The following is a 25,624-nucleotide window of genomic DNA, read 5'->3' as shown; positions in this document are numbered from 1 at the left end:
GTACACAATTCTAATCATAAACAAAACAGTATAGTGTAAGTTTAATCTTATCATATCTTTTAAGTAGAATAGTAAGCACATATAAATACTACGTATAAATCCTAATCCTTAAAGTAATACCTACTTTGTGTCAATATTCCAGATTTTCTACGACATCTGTACACTCGTATTGGCCTGAGCCTAAAGCATTTTCGACCTTCAATAAATACGAATGCCGACCGAAAATAAGAACTATTTTCTGAGGATTAACATATTTCTCTAATAAAATAGCGGTGACACTCCCGATACAGGCGGCGTTGAGTCGCCCCAGAGGCACGTTCGTACTATTTTATGAGGAGAGATGTAAATCACAGCATTTTCGTTCACGAAATACCGAACATCGATGTCGATTACGAGATATCGAGTCGGCTATCGAAGAAAGTAACTTAAGTCTGATCGCCGTGGGAAAACATTACGGCATTAACACGTCAAGTATATTATTTTACTATGCTTGAAACATACATGGCGTTGATTTTGTTAAAGGGGGAGGAGGAAAACTCATAACGCAGCGTGGGCCAATGGGACCCCTAAACACAATTTTATATGAAAAATATATAACATAATGCGGCAACGCAGCCAGCATTCTTGGGACTCTACCGGGAGGCAGTGATTTGGACTCATTGTTTTTTATATTTAAATTTTTATATTACCTTAAGCTTTAATATTTATTTTTTTGTTTAAATTATATGTTTTTGTATATAATATATAAATTTTTAGTTTGTAGATAGATTAGATTTTGTAAATTTAATTGCGATAATAAATAGAATTTTGTACATATAGTTAAAAAGAAGTGTGAAAGAATATTTTTATATCAACTAAAGCGCCAGACCCAAAATAAAAACATAAATCCATGTTTAATAATTGCGTACAATAGAGACTAGTTATCATGTATTCATTTTTAAGTCCTTGTTTTAATATTATTTCCTTTGCTCTCTTAATATACGAGCAAGCAATTTTATGTTGTGCAAAACGTAAGCTTGGAATAATAGAAAACCGCAAAACAAAACAATGTAAATGTAAGCACATTTTTTGCGGTTAAACTAAGTTTAATTTAGTCGTAGGGTAATTTAAAATTTGTAAGTACTTATAAAACAAAGACATAGTCATAATATTTTATAGGCATGTTAGATATTCTTTCAAGGCACTGGAATAATAAAAATAATGGTATTTGTATTAATTATGCAAACTGCAGAATGTCGGATACCGCAAAGATGTTTGTTATTGGGTGGCGAACCTAAATAAAGATGTGTCTTAATTACGTGTAAATTTAGGAATTTTGTTTTTGAAAATGAATGAGAATGAATATTAAGGGCACACTAACTAATGGATATATTTACATGTCTCTTGGAACTGTTTATCGTTACTTTTAAAGTAGGATTAGAATTAGTGCGTTTAAACTAAATATAATATAAAGTTGTATTTAGAACACTACCTAAATCAGCATTTCATCAAGTGCAATATGATATTGGCAACCTGTATTTTCGCATATTATCGCATCATTTATCGCATCTGGCTACTAAAATAGACCATATGTTTCACTATTATTCGTTTTTGTTATATTTGGCCATGTGTTATTTTTTAGGTTCCTTCCGTTGCATCTGGGACAGGTGATTTAGGAGTGGTTCCTTATTGTTTTTTTGCCATGGGTAATAGGAAATACTATACTTTCAATATAATAGGGTAGGTATGTGTTCGAACTCCAATTAGACAAAATTTTAAATGATGATTTATATTTCCGCTTTGGGCCTGGAATCTATAACTCTGAGTGTTTGTGTACATCTTGTTTATCACTGACAAGTATGACATAATTCTGGTTTATGGGTTGTGCTAAGGCTGAAACATATATGCACAACTTATCTTCATTTCTCAAATTGAAATGTCCGTCCATTTCAAAAACATAGTCCTTTCTTAAGCTTATAAGTTATTTACAATTCATTATTTATGTAAATACTAAAACTTTTTATTAAGAATTTATCTACCTACGTGTCTATGATTTTTTGTATGTATGTATAATATGTATGTATATCTTTGTATATCTTTCTATGTATGTATGTGTATATCTTTGTGCTTAATATGTCTTAAAGTAAAATAAGCGTATATAATAAACGCTATACGATAATTTTAGTACTCCACTAATCTATCAAGAAGACACATTTAGAGCACGGTCGGAAGCGTCGAAGAACAATAAAAAGATCTAAGTGTTCCGGTTAACAGCTATAGGGGGTGTTGATTTAAGCCATCGTGTCTGTCATCTTGTCCGGGAGTTCCCATAAGAGTGCAGCTGCATCTGGCCCTGTGTTAGGGGGCGGTTGTTCCCACACTGCAATATGTTCTGATTTTGTACTTGACGCACTGATCAACCAATGTTCATGTATTTTTTTATTACCGTGTGTTTGTTTTGGGAATAACTGTTGGTTAGATTCATCTTGGAATCTTAAACGCTCTTGTTCGTTTCAGTGTGCATTTAAGTATTGATTGAAATTGGATGTAAGATGATATAAATGTGTCAATACTTACTTTTACTTTAATTCTATATTTTAACCATTTAATAACTCACAAGTAACTCTTTAATGGCAAAAATGGTTTTTCAATTTAACCCATACATGCAGAAAATGATTTATTACCGGGGGTTTCAGATTCTACTTTATTCACATAATCATATCGTCTTTGAAAATTGCTATTTAAAATTATTCAATCAAATCACACACAAATCATAGACAGACATTAAAAGTTAATTAATAAAATAAGTTTATTAATACGTTTAAAAAAAATATTTGTATGTAATGACAAAAAAATCCTTACTATATAATTAAGTAAATAAGCAGAATGTTTTAAAATAAAACTTTTAAAAACAAATAAAACAAAAAGGCCACATGGCCACATCCATTTGTATCAAATTGATTTTTTTAAATCTGGTTCAATCATTACTGACTCATTAGTTTCATTACTAACACAATTTTAAAGAGATCAAAAGATTGTAAGATATACCTTGAAAATATAGTACTATCTATACACATTATATAGAATTTCTACCCCGCTTGCTCCTGAATGATCAGTTGCCTTATGAATAGGTTAATGTGCTCTCGTTGAGCTCAATGTTCTATGTAGTGGGTCTTTGAAAAGGGCAGAACATGTGAACCTCCCTCTGCGTTCACACACCCTCTTTATGACCGACTTTTCCCAACAAAAGTTATTGGTGGTTATTCAATTATAATTTCAAAATGGGGTGGAATTTCTATACAGATAAGCTTCTTCGAAAACATTGTCCCCTACGACTGTGTTTTATTCTGCAAGTGTTTTAAATAGGTATAGTCCGTGCCAAACTGCTAGTCCGCTCTGAAGTGTCCGCTGTGTAGTGATATATTTTGCAATGGCGATGCGATTCATTTCTATATTCAGAGCGGACTAGCAGTTTTACGTGGACTATAAGCGTTTGATAGTATTAAAGAGAAAACTGAGAATACCTCAATAGTTGAAATGTTCAATATTTATAGTTACACAGTACTATAGTGTCTATATTAATAGCTGCTTCTATTTCTGCCAAATATAAAAATCATCGGTATCAATATATTTGTCATAAGCTTCGTGCAAGACTGTTTTATTTAGATTTGGTAATCATGAGGTCCGCACTGGCTACAAAACTAAACAGTTATCATCAAAAGAGATGCATTTTCTTTATTTTGCTTATACTTTTATCACATAAAGTGTTATGTTGTAAATCAAAAATTGTCTGACTTTAAATTCAATTGAACGGATCTTCCTACCAATAAATTTTGTAATCAAGTTCACTTGATCTTTGATGATCCCAAGTCTATCAATTTAACTATTAGATTGGATGAAAATATTGGTAAATCTTGAGTAATTGCTTATCGCTGGGCTGTCAGCTTTAATTGAATGATGATTGAGGATTTTTCGTTCATAATTTCGTGAGGAACGAAATCTTTTCGTATGTGTTTATACTATCTAGTTTATTATTTTCATCTTAAATATCTGTAGGTAAAAGTCTAACATGTAAAGTGGCCTTTTTGTGCCACTTCTAGCCTTCTACGCTTCTAGCTTTTCCAGTGATGAAACTTGCATATGTTTATACCAAATGTAAATAGCCATTTTAAATAAACTACTTATAAATGTTTTAGTAAGTACCATGTTTACCTAGTGCGTAAATTTTCACACATTTAACAAAAACATTAAAATTAGTCATGAAATATTTACATTTCCTAATTCTTTACACTAGAATATGGAAATTTATGCATCCTAGGGATTATGGAAGTTACGGCTTGGTCAAACAGTAAATATCTGATGTTTTAATACATACTCGTACATACATACGCGTGTATAACACTAAAGAGTATGAATAAATATATGAAATACACACCTTATGCTGAACCCTCTCTATACAGTAATCTGAAACAAAAAACATAATATTCAGTAAAACAGAAAATAAAATATTATATATCAACTTTATTCGTTGTTATTATCAGCGCTACTAAATTTAGATATCACAATTTATTCCATTCGATTGGTCTTAAATAAGAGATGAATTACAATGAATTATCGAATCCAGCCATCGGACGGATATGAATGATTCTGCGACGCGCTCATAATATCTATGACAATGGCCGCCCATTTCCCTCCGAAATGTCTGTTTTAAGACCTGTTTTCAATAATATTACGTGGAATATATAATGAGAAAATGACAGCGCTGATATCATAAATCTGTAAAGTTCATTTCAACGATAACTTGCTTCTTAGTTAACGAATACATGACCATATTATGAAAAAGAACAACGGGTTAAGGTTAGGTTAGTTGGTTTTGAAAAAATAAATTATGATGAAATCAAAGTTGGTGAGATTAAAATAAAGTCAAGCTCTGGGTCTTCTAGTAATAAAAAATACATACTATAGTATCTATATATTTTTTTGAAATGACAATATCACAATCTAACTAAATGCATATGAAAGTAGGTATATATTATGGCATAACAAAAAAGAAAACTATTAAAACGTTTGTATGTCTGTTGGTTCGGCCAGTCTACGAAACGGCTGAACCGATTTACAAGATGTTATGAGGAGTAACTTATGATACTTAATTTTAAAAAGGATTAGGGTATCACGCAAAAAAAGAGTATTATATTTTTAAATGTATGAAAAACTGCGTGGCACAGCTTGTAGCAATAAAAAAGACAGGATATGTTCTTAATTTAAAAAATATAGTTCAAAAAACTAAAAAACACGCTTTTATGATAAAATTAACTAAAAAGTAGAAAATCTAAATGAATCTAGGAATCAATTAAGGAATAGTAAATAGTATAATTGTGAAATAAATCTACAAAGTTTGAACGAAATCTGGCCGTTTAAAGTGGGTCAAAATCGCGCCCAAAGAATTCGGTTACAAACATACAAACAAACATACAAACATACAGGTGAAGCTAATAAAAAGCGTGTAATATACATGTGTACTCGACGAATTCTAATTTAATTAAAAACGAGCACGCACTCGCTCGGCCCATAGGACACAATCATGCGGGCTGTATAGTGTATACCGTCGGGTCTTTGCACAAAAGCGCCTTGTTTTGAATATCAGGCAACAGACCTTCAATTGTACTTACGAATAAGGACGCGTGGACGAACGCTATGAAAGAACTCGAAAAGCGCTTAATCCCTTTTCTCATATAGAAATAATGCGGGCATTACCTTGTACTGTGAATATGGAAATAATTTTGTTTTTGGCTTTTGTAAAAGAAGGGGTAACGGGTGGTAACGGTCACGTAGCCACAAATAATCGTTTTTTTTTCTACTTCGTCATTTTCTTCGTTTCCGAATGTCGTGCGCGGTCTGGTAAGCTTTGGATCTACCAAATAATCATCTGATAAGACGAGTCGCTTATATGCTACTCTGTCTTCGGCTTGTCTGAGAGTAGCTGTCATTGGGAGTCCCATAAGGCTCAAACCATGGTCTAAATCGGTTTCTTGGTATTCGTCTGTCTACTTTGCCAAGGGAAACAGCTTTATACGTTTGTCAGACTCTCTTCGTGGTACTCGTATGTATTCAAAGTAGGTTTGAATCTGTTTCAAGTAACATTTCTTTAATTACTGCTTCCTTTCAATTTATACTAGATTATTTACCCGCGGCGTCCCCTAAGTTTAGAGATTTTTATCTATAAACTAGCTGTCCCGGAAAACGTTGTGTTGCCATATAAATAAAAACATGTTAAGGGTGAACAACCCTTATCGCTTTGTGGTATGAAAAATAGATAGTAGCCGATTCTCAGACCTACTGATATGCATATAAAATTTGGTGAAAATCGGTAAAGCCGTTTCAGAGTAGTACGGTAACTAACATTGTGACACGAGAAATTTATATATAAGATATCTCGGGAACGATGGGTACCTACTGTTTTCATGATAAAAGGTGCCTATGTCCTTTCCTGAGCCCCTGACAGCATACGTACAAAATTTAATGCAATTGTCATTATGTCGTTAAGACGTGAAAGTTTAGCAAACAAACAAAGACACATTCGCATTTATAATATTAGTTAGGCTACATGCCCTTTATTTATGTGTTGGTCCATATTAATATCATAAAGTGCCCGCCCGAAAATCCTCCTCGCATTCAGATGATCTAGTGGTCATTGCTCAATGTAGGTCAACTTTGATTTGCCAATTAATCACAAGACGGCCATAAAACGCTAGATTATTATAGTCGATGATCCAACATACGGTTTATGTCTTAATATAAGTACCTACCTATCTATCTTTGCTTTCAGTATCGAATGGTATATATGGGTACGAATGTATGGGCGTTTTATTCATAAAATAGTTTTGATTAATGTTTTATCTATGTTGTTTTATAATATACAATAGAAGTAGCAAGTCCACCTGATGGTAAGTGGACATCTGAGTATTTGAATCTAGATAAGGTCAGATTCATATATAAGATCCGCCGCAGATCCATTGCTACCCTTGAAGACTAAGTTGGAACGCATCAGATAATTACGTCTCCCTTGTGTCCCTTCATACTGGAACACAAAAACGCTAAACTACTGTTATAAGACAGAAATATGTGTGACGGTGGTGGAGTCGAAACACAAAGTCTACTAACTACAAATATTATAACATTTGCTATACTATTCATATTGAACTTATACTATCTTGCTATTCAGACTATTCTATTCCGGCATTGCGCGGTCACCAAATCAGAAATAGTGTAGGAACTTTCCGATTTAGTTATTGGATTTCTTGGCAGAGCACGGAAAAGTTATAAATGCTGAAGGCGTTATATTCAAACTCTTCGTTCCGATATCCTAGGAGTTACAAATTTATGTTTGCTCAAACATGCCTCAAAATCGAAGTAGCAATTTTGTAAGTAAATTACAGTAGGCAACGTTAGTATTTCACATAGAAACAGCCGTTCTAAATTTGTAGGCCCTTTGTTTTGTAAATCGGTGCTTTGGCAGTTGAGTAAATTGTGTTTCGTATAATGATTCTGTTGACGCCTCAATGCTAGGAAATTTTAGGTCAACCATAAAGTGAGACTTGAATAAACTTTGTATGACAGCATCTTTGTTCAAGTAAGTGTTGAGTTGTGTGAATAGTCAACAAGTTTTGTGTTCTACTATTCATGTATTGTTCTATACAGAGGATATAAAGCTTGTCGCAAAGTGTAAAATATCTATAGATTTCAATCATTTGATTACAACCACTATTTTTAGAATATTTGGGAGCTGAGCAAGTGAGCACGTCTTGAGAACTTCTTTCCAGATCTTCTTGAATTAACAGGTGATGCAAGTGAACCAGAATAACTTAGATTAATGAGATTGAAAGGAAGGAAAAAAATAACAATTGCACTGCAAAGTGAGTTCTCATTCATATAATATAGTAGACATCCGATTCAAAATGAAATATCTACACAATTTTGAATGCCATACGAGTATGGCGAGCAATATGCTAAGATGATCAATAACAATATAAAAATAAACAAAATAAAAGGAAGTAAATAAAGCCATAATTAATGTCCCAATCGTAATATATTGACAGCGATCTGTCCACACAAATTCAGTCCGAACATTAGAATAGGCAACGATTCTGCCAAATACTATATTTGAGTGTATCGATCCTCTGTTGAATAGGTATTAGATGCCAGAAATCAGTACTTATACGATATTACGTTTTTCCGATAGCAATATCAGTGAAGAAGCGGATACAATGAATATACATATAAATGAAATAAGCCCGTCTGTTAGGCGACTAGATTTCTACTAACAACATCATTCGTTCTGTGGATAAATCTAAATGTGGATGTAATAAGCAAATAAAACCTATTAATAGTGAAATGTGGTAACCATAAATCTGCAACAAAATCAGGACTTTCTATTTTACTGAAGCACAAATATATTGTCGTTATAAAATTATGTAAAAAATCTAAATATGTATGATAGGAGTAATTTAGTACAAGCGAGCAAACAAACGCATTTTTTTATTTTTATTGAAACCATATTATAATGTCTTAACTAAAAGTAAGCCAAATGCTAAAATATAATTATATTAAGATAAAATAAAATACAGCTCAATTTACAAAGCAATTCTAATATTATAAAATTTGTCCTTCCAATCTTTACCATCCCATTAAATAGAGGTAGAAACCAGTAAGAAATAGGAGTTTTCGATTGAAATTAAAAACGATGGTGTTCCTACTCATGCGACTATCTGCCAGCCAAGATAATCTACTTACGACGACACAAGCGGTCTGTCTGGTCAGATCTTAAATTAAATAACCTATTTGTATACAAGTGCTAGACTAGTTCTTCATGGTTATACGTAAGCTGTACATTGAACTCTCGTCAATTCTACGGATCTTACTCTAAATTAACATTTATTATTTCTTTCTTCCAATGTACTTAAAAGCGCCTTGGAAATATCTGAAGCTATTTCGAAGGTGGTAGAGCCAGTATGGCTCGACCGAGGAAGCATAGCCACATGCATTTCAAGCCCGAAGCAGTTCTGCGTTCGGTGGAACTGTGTGAATACTGAATGACCTTAACAATTGGGAGTGGCACCACATCTGTGATCAGCTTCAGGCAGAACCTGTTGTTTATAGAATTGGTAACCGATGTATTACCATCAGGTGGACTGCTAAGCTTGTTTGCTACTCCAATAAAAAAGTTTTTAAACAAAGATAGAAGGCACTTTTGGAAGTAACCTTTACATCGATTGGTATACATGAGAATCCCAGCACGATTTTGCACAGGAATGTACGCGAAGCGAAGCCGAGCGTTATATCGTAAATTATCCCATTAATTATTCAGTAACGTTGTTTGTCTTATGCTTATGAGTAACCGTAAACAATTGTGGAACTACGAATGTTAGTAGAACGTACTGAGTATTCAAAATACGATACAAAAATCGTCTTAATTAGACGGAAGGAAACTTAGTGAAGCAACATAATTCTGAAACTATAAAGAAATAAATAAAAATTAAAAAGGTTTTTAAACTATTTTTAATAGCGTTACATTGGTTTTCATATTAATCTCAGAAAAGCCGTTTATTTGATACCCATATTCATGGGGGTTCTAATAAAAACTAATTGGTCCGCCATATTGGATTTAAAATGAGGTCACTAAACTAATCATGCTTTGTCATCCAAACCAAAAGTGTATGCAAAATTTCAGCAGAATCGGTTGAGGTTAACTGGCTTATAATTCATTGCCAATATTTGACCCACAAATGGTAGTTAAAAAGGCAAGTTAAATAAAAGCTTCTAAAACTAGAATGAAATATAACGATAAAGCTATAAATCTGATAGTTCTAAAACCCTTTGATGATTCAAATGAGGGCGGCATTCGAGAACTTAACGAAATCAATCAGAATGAAACTCTACAGAATATTAAACGGTTGCCGGCACGGAATAGAGAAATTGCGGTAAATTCATAATTTATTTATGAAAGACGATCGGCTTCATAATTTAACAGACTAATTGACTCGTAAACTGAGGGTTCCATTTCGGACACTTCAAACGGTAAACTTGATTTATTCTTACATAAATAATGTATTCGATTTCTGTATTCGGGTAAGTTGGTCGTTCTATATTAGGTGCGAGATTTGGGGACCGGCTTCGTTGAGTCTTGTATTCAGTTCTTTAATTTTTTATTCTACACAATTTCACCAAATTTCTTCTCAGTATCAGAGGCTCATGCCCAATACAATTATTGGGTAATGGACACAAGACATCTGGTATACCACTATAGTTATATGCACTTTAATTTCGAACAAAATCTGTGATTCTAAGATTAGCACTGACAAGTTGCCACTAGACATTTTTTTGTAACATTTGCCTAACCGGCAAAGGCAAATGGACAGTTACTTCAATTTAATTAACACTTAACAGACACTCATATGACGTATACTTATATGTTATTTATCATACCAATATTCAATCTATTAGTTCATTCACAATATTTTTTCTGTACGATGTATAACATTAGCGTGCATTACTTCCATGCAATACAAACCGGACATTATTAAAGAAATAAATCATTACATTAACTTCGGCCGTGTTTCGTAACGAAGTTTTATGAACAAACGAGCCTTTTATTAACATTTAACGAGGTACTTCAATTGTGCTAGTGAGAGAGCACTACTCTTAATGTATTCAGCAAGCAGGATGCCATACGAGGAAATAGGATGGATATAGCTTCCACAGGATGTCTCTTACGCAACTGCGGTGAATTCGAAACAATGGGATGCGGGAGTCTCCGGAGACTTTAAGGGAAGCAATAGTTTTATATGGTATAGGAAATTATGCGATATATTATATGAAATTAACGACTGCATTAACACTCACCCATAAGTCCTCTTAATACCAAAATTCCCTCTAAAAAGATCTAGCCGTTTCTTAAATTAAGATAAGCTTACAATTTGATATAGTTTAAATGTTTAGTTATTGCACAGTACATGATTAAGACAATTAGCGATAGCTTTTCCAATAATAACTGTATCTATGGAACTATTAATTATTTAGAAACTAAAATTAGTCAAGTTTGCTAGCAGTAAACTTCACTTTCAAAAAGTCTTCTATGTTATATTAAAATTAAAAAGAACGAATAACACGAACAAACAAAATCAAACTTAAAGAAAGAACAGTAGTACCTACTACTTACTGTACAAATTGATGTTAAATGACTAAACATTCCGTATATACGTAACATGTTCAATAATAAAAGACAATAACTATAAACATTTATAAGACGCGCTGACCTAAATACTTATTAAATATCGAAGGAACAATTGTTTTCCTGTTGTTTATAGGCAGAAAATGTCTTCACACATGACACATAAGCAAAAGCAAGATAGAAACAAAGTTACATAAGTATAATTCTAATATATAGAAGTCTTAAGTATAATGTATAAGTATAATTTTAAAGTATAGAAGTCTGCTAAACATAATAGTCTGTGATTATTTCTCACTAGCATAACCAGTGAAGGAAAAGATTGTGAAGAAACCTATACGCTTAAGAGTTCTTAAAAGCATTTAGATATTCTTACAAGAGACCCGTGTCAAGCTGTTGGATAGTAATTGACAACGATGTTTTAATATTTGTGCATTGAGCACTTTTAAATTGCGAAGTCTTAAGTATAGAGTATAATTTTAACTCATAAATGTTGGATAACAAATAAATAAACGAACTTTGCTGTTTGTCTTTATCCAAACATAACTACGTTGTGAATGTAAATTAATTCAAAACATACATTATTTACAGTAACAAATGGTTTATGCCGAAACGTTTAAAAATCTACGTCCATAAGGGAACACATAAAGTTGTGTCTTACAGTAATGGAAAAGTGCAATACTTTAATATTATCATGAATATTTATGGTTATTGGATTATATGTCAAAATATATAGCAAAGGGCATCGAACCTTATTGACATACCGATAAAATCCGCCGTAAAAATCGAGTTTCGGCAGCCAGTGATAAAACGTGTGTCAATCGTTGGACTAAGTGATTACAATCGAAAAGCTTACAGTGATGACACTTGTTAATAAATTCTATACTTGTAGGTTAGGTCCCATAAAACAGTAGGTGGTAGAACTATTTATACTTCGGCCCTAAATAAGTAAAGATATCTCACCGCCTTGTAATTAATTGAAGCCACAAATGGCTGACACATACGTAAAATTGCTTAACGTCTCCGCCTGTCATGGTGTAATTTACGCGGAACAATGCCGATACGTGCAGTTAAGTGCTACATTTTTGCAGCACTTAACTTTTCGTGTTGTTTTCAACACGAAATCGTACAAAAAGTGCGGATAAATATCGTTTCATTCGTAAATTCTCTAAAAACTACATTTTTTTACTATTTTTCAAACACGACGATAGATGACAGTGACAATTTCAATTGTTAAAACTGGTTACATTTTCTTGTTAGGAGTGAGTAATCTATCCTAATCTATGAGTTCGACTATAAAAACACCAGAGCCACGCCTATTTCTGCTAAATAACAGCAGTGTTCAACGCTGTTGTGTTCCGGTTTTATGGGTGTGGTAAGGAGATATACTTATCCGAAGCGTTCTAACTCCTCAGGGGAAAGCAACGCATCTGTGGCCGACCTCAAAACTCTAATCTTCTCTCGGGTTGTTTACAGATACCTATGCTGGTATGCTATTTCTTTATAATATAAAAAAAATGTTTACTGCCTTTTCAGTACATAAAGTTTCAACGTTTACCATTCCCGTATCGGTGAAGTTAAGAACTTAAAGCCACACAGTTATTTACGTGCCGCTAATGAGCCGCCTTAATTAGAGCTGGAGGATTCATTACTGAAGGTCAAGGCTGATGGCTTCAAACAAATATGCCACATGCCGGTGAAAGACAAATGAAAATGTGAGGCGTCTGCTGGTATGAAATTAGCATAGGCAGAAGAATATGATCTTAGTTTTCCACTATTAAAGTTGATCTTAAATAAATTATGAATCTAATCCACTTGATGATAATGGCTGGAGACGCCCATGGAAATCCGTAAGCAACTCCAGATGAGATTAGTTTCCTACTTGAGGTTACAAATACGTTGTTACTCCTGGAGACTAAGTTGGAACTCGCCTCGGATAAAACAGCGGCGCTTAACATTGTGGTTAAGAATAAGACAGAAATAGGTGTGGCGGCGGTTCCTCTGGAGACGAACTAAAGAGGGTTCTATCATCTATTAGCCGGCATTACCATTCTATCGCCATTTCTACTAAAAAAATGTACAGACGGTCACATATTATTTAAGTATATAGGTACATGTTTTTCACGTGATGTTTAACTTGTATAATATTATAGCAGCTTTTCTATTTTCATTCCCTCATTACTTAGCAGCCAATTTACATTTTCTTAGGCACATTTCAGAATAATTGCTTAGTAATTTTCTCAAACATTTCATAGTATTACCAAACTCTTGTTAGCGAACTCCAATTGAGTTTCTTCGAGTTGTTTCTCGTTAATGGTTGTTGGAGACGCGAATCGAACTCGACTTCGGCTAATCCATCTTGCACACTTACTTAAGGTACAAAATATATAGGTCATATTGTTATCAAAATCAAATTCAAAATTATTAAAGCTCTGACTACGCTCCAAACGGCGTAGCACTTTTTATTGATCATATTGTTGTATGTTATTATATGATTACGATACTAAGGACTAACTAAATATACTCGTACTGCAAATGCAAGACCGTACTGACTGTCTTAACTGGTAGGACATTAGTCTGATAGGTCTTATGTTAAGTCACGTTACAAAATTCACGTCAGTACGGATCACACCTGTGAAAAATGTGTTTAAGTTAACCAAAATATTAGTTGCGCCAGAATAACGTTGACGCTACTTGTACAACTTCTACGGAAAAACATCGTGAGATAACTAACCTATATGCTTAAAAAAGCTTTTCTTTAAAAACAAGGTTCTCAAAGTACGTACACTCTATAAATTTGCACTTGGCCTAGCAGTGAAGCAGGTACGGGTTGAACAAGAAGACAGAATCTTACTAAAGTGGTATTCCCGATGGGACCACACTAATTCTTCCATTGTCGTAATTGAAGGCTTAATATCAGCTGCCCTACATGTTCGGTTACTGCATTATTTGAACTACAACTTGCAACTAGTGAACCAATAAAACTAGAATATGTGCCATTAGGACTCTGTTTAGTTGTTCGTCCACGGTCTAACCCTTGTTATTCAATAGTTAGTCACATTTAATCAACACACTAACAACTCATAGAAACTTCACTATTGGCTAAGTGGTTTATCGCTCACGTCTGCGTCGACGAGAACAAAGAACTCTTTATGTGGTTTGCTTACATTTAGATAAATAACGAAGTAAACAGGATGATTTAATTATCAACTTTTAATAATATTTATAGACTATAGGAAAACTAGTCTATTCCAAGTGATGTTTTGTTAGTAATAGAGATGATCGTGCCTTCGGTCAGAAGTGAACAGCAAACGAATGAAAAGGCTGTTACGGTCCCATGGTTACTTGTAACTGAGAGGAAACAGGTCGTTTGTAAGACATTCCAATTAAAAAAAGAATAGGTCTAAATTGTAAAATGTGTAGGTAGGGCACATCACTCCCTTCGAACTGATGAGTACAGTGACACGAAGAGTTTTATTATTGTTACCCTTAAAACTAATCTGAAGTTGGTTCTCCATTAGTTGCTGTGAACACTTAACTTACGATAAGAGTGAATTTACAAGACAGGCGAACAAAACTTATCGGTAACCACTATTTATTACTTTCGTCATATACCTATAGCTCATGATTTTCGACTTTAGTCTACATTTTTATAATATAATACAAGGAAATGAATATTTAGTGACCACTGGTCATCTATATACAACAGTGCGTTTACTGTGTTAAGCGCTGCTGTGTTCTGGTTTGAAGTGTGTGGACACATACTTTTCCAGGCCGTTCCTGCTTACTCTTCAGGGGTAGCGGCGCATCTGTGGCCGACCTCAGGTTGGATTCTAATCTTATTTGGGGTGTTACACACATACGCACACGTGGCAGTAGCTAATTACCATCAGATGGGCTGCATGCTCGTCTTATACTCCTATAATATAAAAACGTTCTACCTGAGGATGGCCATAAATACGCTATTTACAACTGAGAACTGAGTTGGAATACCTCGTATTCTTCGACTTTTTTGACACATAACAACGTAACTCTACTTTTTTGCCAGACGTGCATTTATGCTGCAAATCAAAATATCCATCTTATAACACGTAGTCAACGCTTCATGTATGTATAAAATTATTGATTGCTTGTCGCTACTATGTACCTATATGTAGGTGCTCTATATGTAGGCGAGGGCGTGAGGATTCGCGCTTGGCGAATATTCCGCGTCTGCTAACGAGATGCAACAACGTACTAGAAAAACACAAGTGCCACAATTAGTAAAGTTGTATGTGTAGTATGTTTGTTTGTCTCTGGCAATTATTCTGAGCTTTATTCGTGATAATGCATTTTGGCGTAAAGTTATGTGCTTGTTATGTATGTTTTGTTTTAAGAAAAAAAATTGAATATTTCTAAATTCTCTGTTTATGTTGACTCAATCTACAGTGTAATTGATTTATGATATATAATACTAAATATTAAATAGCCAATAATGGATTAACATTTTACGTTATAAGATAGAGAACAGTCAGTAACTTGCTAACAATTAAATTGTAACCCACTGATTCTAAAGTTTATATAACACTAGCTGACCCGGCAAACCTTGTGTTGGCATATAAATAAAAAAAAAGGTTAAGGGTGAATGAACCCCTTATCACATAGGGGTATGAAAAATAGATAGTAGCCGATTCTCAGACCTACTGAATATGCATATAAAATTTAGTGTAAATCGGTAAAGCCATTTCGGAGGAGTATGGTAACTAACATTATGACACGAGAATTTTATATACAAGATAATACTAGTACAAGTATCAATGATAGACATCAAAGAAGAAAATCATTCGTGTGTAAACATAAAGTCGTTTCAAGAACTCCTATTAATAGGTACTAAGAAGTTATTCAATATTTTGAAGTTAAAAGTAATAAGCGCTTGGCTTTATTAATGTCTAGTGATCTATTAAATAGGTATTAAAACTTTTAATTGAAACGTTATTAGAAAGAGCATAAAGTTATCTTGACAGAAAATAGTTGGAAAAAGGTCAAAGAACAGTCTTATTTGGGCAAGCAGCGATATAGGTATAGGTATCAACAACTCAATTTACTGTTGATCATAGGTAGATACGTCGCAAAATCTAAACTACAATGGAATTCCTCGTTTTCCCTTACCACACCACCCTTCAAACATATTAGATCTTGGCACTGCTGTTAACATACCTTTTACAAAATTTGTACCTAGTTATGTGTATATGGCCTATTACATGTAATTCTAGATTTCCCTACATCTACGAGTATTATTGTTTGCAGTACAATGTTATCATGATTTTCATAATTACTGTAAGATATACATAACGAGGTTAATAACGTTTGTGACTCATTTGATCCCTATCTTAGTAGGGATTGCATGGAAAAAATATTTAATTACATAATTTTAAAGACGAAGATTTAGTTCCGACTTCAGTCGTATCAGCCAGATATTTCGTTCAGTTCTATTATCGTAAATTGCTTATCAGTTTTTTATTGTAATGGAATGTATATTTCTTAATCAAATCAGATAACTTTAAAATCGTAAAAATGCAAATAAAAATGCATTTTCACAGAATTGATAACGATTTTATCCATTTTTATGGCTTAAAATTATCGCATAATTCAGTTTTCAACTGTATTCTGTAAATTGTTTATAATAAATAGATCGTATTATTGTTTACGTTAAAAATCACAATATATTGTTTATGCGAAAATATTCTTATTTATTAAAAAGATATACCGTTTAAATTATAAAGCACAAAACATTGCGTGCTTACTTCAAATAAAAAAAAAATATTAAAAAAAAGAAAGAAAAAAAAAACAAAAACAATAAAAGAGTTCTGTATTCAAAATCAGATCGTATGCTAAGTGCGCTGGGGATTGCGGGTGATTGTTGCGTGACGGGCACGTGCCGCTTCCGGTGGCGGAGCCCGGAAGTGACGATAGCATCTACCATAGCTCTATAGATCATTCAGGTTGGAACGAGCTAGAAGCTTTTAGAATGATCGATCTGGCGGCCGTGATAGATCGCTTCATTGTTTACGTTAAAAAATCGCAATAATATGTAGCGAAAATATTCTTTGTAACGTGTAATTAAAAGTACGTTCAATTAAATTTTTGTCAAGAACTATATATAGACTTTGAACGCGTCAGACATGTGTTATGGAAGACAAAAACTGTTTTTATATGTGTATTAACGTATCTTTTTTTATATTACGGGAGTAGCAGACAGGATAGCAGATAGGATTATAATTATATTCCTACCAGAGGTCGGCGACGGATGCGCCGCTATCCCTGAGGACTAAGCTAGCCCTTACCACACATATAAACGGGGCCTATGTTATATTTAGACGAACATAAATAAACGAATTGTGGTTTGATATAGCCTATGAGCTTAGAAAGTGATCATTTTGAAATCGATTGGAAGCCGTCATTTGTGGTAAACGTATGTTATTACTGCAGCTTCATTATCATTAGTAGAAATATCTATAAACTTAGAATGTCGTAAGGCCTTACTAACAGGTGTCGATAGTGCTTCCGACTTTGAATTGCGGAGTTCTGTCACCTTTAAAGTTATTGAGATTAGTTAGAGAAGTTCAATAATGGAGATTTCATTAATCTTCCAATTTAAAAAGTAATAAAAGGTTGATTAGTTTATTGTAGAGCATATAGACAATTTATCTTAAAGTATAATAATATATCGTCATCAAACTATTAATGTCCCACTGATAGGCACGGGTTGTCTCAAGAGTGAGAAGGCTCTAGACCTTAGTCCACCACGCTGGCCAAGTGAGAATTGGTAGACTACTGTGTACTCGTATGAAGTTTTTCTTGAGAACTTTTTATTTTATTTCTGATTTATTAGATGAGCAACCTCTTGATGTTTTCCTACACAGCTTTAAGCAAGTGATAATTAATTTCTTATACGCTTAAAATGTATATTTACCTACATCTTCCTTTGTGATCTTCTTTGAAATTGCAAGAATAGTAAACATATTTTATGTTAACTTATTAAAAGCATATTACAATAACTATTGTACCTTCAGATAATAATATTGCCTGGAAATGAAACCATCTTGCACAGGCTTCGTTCTATAGTTCTGAATACAAAAAGGACGAGGGAGGCGCTTTGTGCATGTTTAATGCTAACTGCTTTATTTCAGACCATTAAGGCCTGGTTACAAAGGGTGTGCGGTAAGGAGGTTTAGTAGCTATTTCAAGCTTTATTCGAAAGATTTACATTTAAATGCCTACAGTAGATTGATATCATAAAACGGACATATACCTACGTTATTGATTGGTTGCTGTTATTATACACTTGAAAATAATAATTTTAAAATTTAGTTACAGAAAATACAAAATCCTAGGTTTTGGTATTCAATCCGGCTCAAAGGACCAAGTTTACCATATACATAAAATTTAATTTCCAATGTAATTAGCATAATACATTAGGTGTCTATGACAATATTAATTCTTAAACACAGCACATCATATATCACATATTAAAGCAGTCGGAACTAAGTGTCTCTTCAATTGATGCGTTTCCTTTGTGGAGTTAATTAGTACGTAGTCACGTTTTGTATGTACAGAGCTTAAAGTTGTGTTGATCTTCTATATTACGTTGGCGCTGTGGGTTAGGAAACATTAACTTGTATATTGCATACATACGCTTGTGATTCTTCCTGTTACTTGGTTAACCGGAAGTGACGTAATCGAACATGATAGCGTGTCTAGCACGTAATGCGATTACAAAGCGAAAGGGGTCACTCCAGAAGGGTGCATGGTTTTTCTAAAGCTTCGATAATAGAATTTCCGATGGAAAATGGAAAGGTAACGGCACCATCTGGTACATTTTTATATGTAATAAGTTCCGTTCGTGCCTTATAAGGTAAAAGTGTTTCTAGAAGTACGAGTACATAATGTAATTCAATGAGTGTCTGTATTATTTGTATTTTAAGTCAGACTATTATTACATACGTCGATCCTCGCAATAAGAATTATTGATTTAGTTTAAATTTCCACACTAATGAACTTTGTACCTAGTAAAGCTTTTTTTCTCTTTGAACTTATTATTTCATAAATATATTGTAATACAATAATTCGCTTGACAATTAGTATACAGTTAAATCATGCGTGTACAAAGACTACAGTGGAAGACTATCTTAAATATCTTAAAACAAAAGCAGTATTATCTTACATAGAAAACACAAAAAGCACAAAAACTCACATCCCCGTACATTTTAGCACAAAGAATACGAAAAAGAAACATATTGTACGAATGTCCTGTTTTACGTAATATCGCAAGATGGCGGAAAAGTTTTAGCACAAGAGCCCGGTGTGGGTTGAATCAGGGATGGCGATTTCTTCCGAAAAAGATCGATTCTTAAATCGATTCGAATCGAAGTGTGAATAACCGATTTTCACAAAAATCGAGACCTAAATAATCGATTCTTGAAAAATCTATCTTCGATCTATACATGGGCTAAGCTAGCGAAAAAAATGCAAAATAAAATAGGTATACTCAAATATGAGTACGTATATTTAGTAAAAAATGTCCATACCACATTTGTTACTATTCGATCGACTTCAAAAAAAATCGTATTCAGATTTTCTACGATGAAAAATCGATTCACTGAATCGATCGTTTACTATAGATCAATTAAATTCATCGATTATTTGATCCAAAAATCGATTCTTCGTTTAATCGATCTCAGATCGCCACCCCTAGGTTGAATCGAAACCAAGTTTTAAATAAACACTATATCCTATTGTTTCTTAAATATTGTATTCGTCATTACAATATTTAAGAACGTTTTTATGTTTTCATTTTCTTTCGCGTTTTCTACAGACGTGTAAATAGTATGTCATAACATTGACAGTTGCATTTTGTAGCAAGAATCGCTCTAACAATACCTTAACAATGTATGCAAGTTATTTAATGTTTACGCTACCGGAGAATTTACCTGATATACAAATAGTGAAGAAGAATAATATATTGTTAAATTAATCAATTACGATATATATTTTGTGTAACGATATATAGAAGAAAATATAGGTAAATAGATAATGTGTGATATAATCATGGTTATGTTTTATAATCTTTGGTTAAATTATTCTTCTTCTTCTTGTGGTGCCTCTCCAACTAGTGAAGGTCGGCCCTATTCTATCATCAGTCTCTATTCGATCAGTTTTCTAAGTCCCTCGGTGCTTTGAGAGACATTATTGACCACTATTACACGTTATTATTATTCGAACTATTCAAATTGACACCATTAGTTAATTTTTAATTTAATTAGTATCATATGTTTATTATTATATAGATTATTTAGTATTGTAATTGACACCCTGTTCCAATTTGAACTATTCAAGCCCGAACGTTCAAATGTATACGATCCAGCGTTATCACTTGCCACCTTATCATGCACTTTTAGCATTAATTTCAACTTAGAACTATTCAAATAAGAGCCCATATCGATTTGAACTATTCAAAATTGAATTTATTCGAATACGTTTTCCATACCGCGGTATCATACAACTAAATGCATCTTTAGCATCTCCAATTCACTTGAAATTAGCCTCTACACACGATAATTGGAGCGTCGTTCCGGCGGTATTGTTCGCTTTCCATTGTCAGTTGAAACAAGTTTTATTTCCGTGGGTAAAGGACATTATGAACAAAAGTGCGAGTTGTTTTACATTACATTATGTTTCGGAGGTAATTTGTAGCGTAATTAAACGCGCAAATAACAAGTTATGATCCGACACGCTCGATGTTATGTTTAGTTTAGCTAATGTTTAAAGTAACTTTGGTTTAGCGTTGGTTTAATTAGTTTAAACATTGTATGCGCTCGTAAATTAGTTTGACAGTAGTTGAGTAATAAAACTTTCATTGTAAATATCAATTTCAAGATTCTATTAGACGTGAGTTATGTTGAAAGAAAGTTTACGCTATATTAAAATGTAAAAAACATATGTATTTACAAAATTTCTAAAAAATGTATAGTTCATTCATACTTTAATTACATTGGCTTATACTTAATTGGTTGTAATACTAAGGCGATAAGTAATTGACTAAGCTAGACGCCGTTCTTAGCTAAGTATACTTAAGAAGTCTCACTGGTTTCTATTGGTACTTGAGCGGAATGAATTTTGCTTAGAAATGGTCTCGAAACTATTAACACACGTAATCTTAAGTAGCAACGAAAATTAACTTACAATGTAAAACGCGGCTCACAGCATTAACATTATCATTACATCTAACAGGTGTTAGCTAAATCTATATAAAGATTTGAATTTATTCTGCCGACATTTTGTCCCACTTCGGAATTGTCGAGGAAAGGTCAAAATATCCATAAAGTAATACAGATGAATATAGCTGCAGTAAAGACTCCAACAGACATGCTGCATTTAGAATCAGGAATCGACGATTTAGCTACCTTCCAGAAGCTAGAAGCAGCAATCAAACGCTACTCTTCGCACGACTGAGCTCCGATCGCAGCTACTTTTAGATGCTCGATGCAGCAACTGAACGCAAAACACGCAATGCAGTTAATGTAATCGCTAAAACACGAATTGCCGATGATAAAAGTAGCATGGCCAGGGCCGTGAACCATTCTGCAGTGATACAATTTAAATGCACTCTACAATTGCTTTTTGAATAAATTGCGATGGTATTTCGCTGATTAAATTTTCTTGTTCACTCCAGCCATATTTGCTTAATTCATTTATTACGAGGCCGATGCAATTTAGCGCATCAGAGCAGTGCAACGTGCTACTGACGCTTTCATAATGCAATAATGAGTTGACCTATAAAGTACAAATTACTTCCTAATGATGTTCTTGCTTATACTTATAAAGTTAATTACAATATCCAAGAGAAAGTCAAAGCGACCGAGTCACCCACTGACTCTTATAGATAATTTACAGATGTTTTCCAGAAAAACCAGTTTTAAGAATAAAATAACACTTATCTGTGATAAAAAATATCATAACGTTGTAAAGAATGTCGGGTAAAGCTCTGTTCTTCGTTTTAAATGACTTCGACAGTTTTTAATGGTTACATACATATCTATTCCTGTCCCATTACTGGGCACAGACTTTCCCCATAATTAGGGGAAACGAGAAGCATAATCAATACTCTAATGTTTTCTGGCGAAGATTTCTCTGAAATTACCGATTCAATGCAATTTGTTACTTCCATAATAATTTCAAATTATCTTCATAAATTGCTACCATTTTTGTCATTCATTATGAAGTTTCTTTTAAATTACAGCAATAGGTCAATCAACGAAGCAACCATAATTAAAAACGTCCTTCGTGGAATCGACCATCGGAATAATTTATGATCAATCCGTTTGTTGGCTTGTTGAAATCTCATCAACTTGAGCTTAAAGTTCATTGGGCAAGTTTCTTTAGACTTTGCTTTCTATCATTACCTTATTATCTATGTATGTTTTAGATATAGTGACTTACGGTGTTCAATATGTTAATTGTAATAATAATTAAGTAATTATCACCATCTTAGACAGGTTATTCAAGAGTTCATGAATAACAAGGAAAAAAATACCAACAATCACCAGTAACTGACAATTTCTGAGAATCATTTCCGACAACAGTTTGAACAGTCTTCATATGTTTGAGAATTACGATGCCTTTTAAAACACACGAAACTCTTCGGTTTGAAAGAAATATAAAAATAAACATCAAACTAATAATAGCATTAATTTAATATAAAAATTTGAAGAGGAAATTAATGCTCCATTTATATCTATTACCTACTGACATTTAAAGCGTCAGGTATGGGCCGTGGTAGACAAAATCACATTTTTTATACGATTTTTTGACAGGCCCGGTCTGCGCGGCTGGGTTACGGTAAATATAAATTGTATAGCGAACTTTATTGTCAGTCACAGCACGTGCCTGACACGTTCTATGCCTGATGTATATGCAACCTATGCGATAACAACAAGTGTAATGTACAATGTACATACATTGAGGTGTGCGATATTAGAAATAGGTAACGAAGTCCTATTAACACATAACTGTTAAATGAAAAAAGTGTTCGTCACGTCGCGACGTCCGCCCCACTAATTTCGAAAACCGCTATAGAATAGATGAGAATAGAATGATTTATTGCATGACTGTTAAGTTTCGCACTTAACGATAACGACGTCCACATGTTTCAAAGACATTTAAGTACATAGTAGTAATAGACCGGACATGGGGAGGAAAAGTGTCATTCACTTATTAATAATTAATTAAAAAAATCAAAAACCCGACTGCACCAAAAAGGCTGAAGTAGAATTTCCAAAAGCAGTGAAATAGGTATTTCATTATTTTTATCCAGAAAGCCAAATACAAAGTTTCATAGTAGGTGTCTGCTTCAAAAACAAAAGATGTTCAAACAATATTATCCTATTTTATCCTCGTAGTGTTCATTTACGCTATATAAAGAACCTATATGTAAAATTCCAGCACGCTTAAGTTCAGCGGTTTCCCTTTGCGTTGATCTCTGGCACAGCAACTCACTCATTTAGTCAGACAGTCGTCTCGATGTGTATATACGAGTATATATGTACTAGCTGACCCGGCAAACGTTGTGTTGCCATATAAATAAAAAAATGTTAAGGATGAACAACCCTTATCACTTAGGTGTAAAAAAAAAATAGATAGTGGCTGATTCTCAGACCTACTGAATATGTATATAAAATTTGGTGAAAATCGGTGAAGCCGTTTCGGAGGAGTACGGTAACTAACACGAGAATTTTATATATAAGATATATTATATAATGTATGGGTAATCTCCTCTTAATTTCCTTTATTTTGACACCCTACTCGATAAATTTGGTTAACTTTTTTAAAACGTGTTACTATTTCGCGAAAAAATTCACCATTTACGGTCTATAAAATATATAACTTCGGTAAATCAAAGTTTCGGTTATTATTTTACCTCGTTAGCATTTAGAGGTAGCATTTCATTATTTTTATCCAACAAGCCTGATACAAAATGTCATAGTGTTTGCTTCAAAATTGACGATTGTTCAAATGAACTTTTAACCCTTATTTTACTTTCTACGGGGTTGATTTTTCGGAGGGGGATAAATAAGTGCGTCCTAGTTCCTATCCAGAAAGCCAAATACAAAATTTTATAGCAGTTGCTTTAAAATTAAAGGATTTCAAAAAAACTGTTTTCCCCTATTTTACCCTCTTAAGGGTAGAATTTCCAAAAGGCCTTTCTTAGTACTTATTCAAGCTATATAGAGAACCTGTGTGCAAAATTTCAGAACTGTAAGATCCTTGGTTTAGGCTGTACGTTGATTTCTGAAAAATGAAAAAGTCATTTAGTTAGTCAGTCAGTCAGTCACCTTACTGTTTTATATATATACAAATATGTTTTTATAATCTCCGTTTAATTTCCTTCCATTTGATACCCTACTCGATAGGTTCGCTTAACTTTTTTTTTTAAATGTGTTACTATTTCGCGCCAAGAATCCGCCATTTTGATTTTTTTTTACTAACACCTATCTAAGGACACTCGGGTCATTGAGACAAATATAATGACACTTTAACTGTTGAAATTCATCCAGCCGTTTGTTAGATCGGATCAAATAAAGAAAGACAAACATACAAGATACGCGCGAAAAACATAACCCTTCCTTGGCAGTCGGGTAATAATTGGTTATAAATAACGTGATAACTAAAACGGGTCGGTGTCAGCAAGAAATGACTTATGTATTTAATCTCTTTGTAACAAACCTACATGCAAGTAGTCCAAACGTTAGGCCCCGTTTAAATATAAGACATTGAAGGTGTCAGACACGTTTCGTATCTGTAGATGTAAATGTACCCTTATCTTTGTTGAAATCTTTTTGCTTGAGAAGAAAACACCTACTCTATATGCCTTATTATTAGGCCAATTGAGAATGAAATTGATACCTTAATTTTTATTATCAAAATATTTTTGTATTGCTTGTTATCCAGTCAATGACTGTAGTACGAGTATGAGTCAATGTCTAATGTAATATGATAATCGGACATTTAAGGTTAACAAGATAATAGTATTGAGAATAATAAAGGTGAGAAAAATAATTAGTCAGTTTTAATAGCTACATTTAAGATATGATTTACAGTTGTTTCAAAATTGCAGTATCAATCTTATTGTTATTAAGTCATGTTTCAGAAAATCTACAGAACTTGTAATGATTCTTCGACTTCTCCTTCAAATGGTGTCTTCATATATACAGACATCATATCGTTCCATACAATGTGTATGAACGTATTTTAGTATTTTTTATACTATAGGAGGAACAGACAAGCATGCAGTCTTCCTGATGGGATGTGGCTATTGTTGTCCATGAACATCTATAATCAACCCCAGATAAGATAAGGTTTCTACCTGAGGTCAGCCATGTTGGC

General features: G+C 33.4%; 1 protein-coding gene across 4 annotated transcripts in view; it reads right to left on the bottom strand.

Moving 5' to 3' along the window:
• The window catches only part of Arl4 (ADP ribosylation factor-like 4), an 86,645-nt gene that overhangs the window by 42,803 nt on the left and 18,218 nt on the right, over nt 1-25,624 (bottom strand). For all 4 annotated transcript variants that reach the window (XM_073091141.1, XM_073091140.1, XM_073091142.1 and 1 more), the window contains exon 2: nt 4,415-4,443. The gene's annotated coding sequence lies outside the window, so the exon portion shown is untranslated. The remainder of the gene's footprint in view (nt 1-4,414; nt 4,444-25,624) is intronic.

The sequence above is a fragment of the Epargyreus clarus genome, unplaced genomic scaffold, assembly GCF_041222505.1.
Source record: "Epargyreus clarus isolate Ecla_fem2 unplaced genomic scaffold, WU_Ecla_fem_2.2 ptg000034l, whole genome shotgun sequence".
NCBI classification, from domain to species: Eukaryota; Metazoa; Arthropoda; class Insecta; order Lepidoptera; family Hesperiidae; genus Epargyreus; species Epargyreus clarus.
Note: the sequence above shows the minus strand (reverse complement) of the source record. Positions and strands in the feature narration are given on the sequence as shown.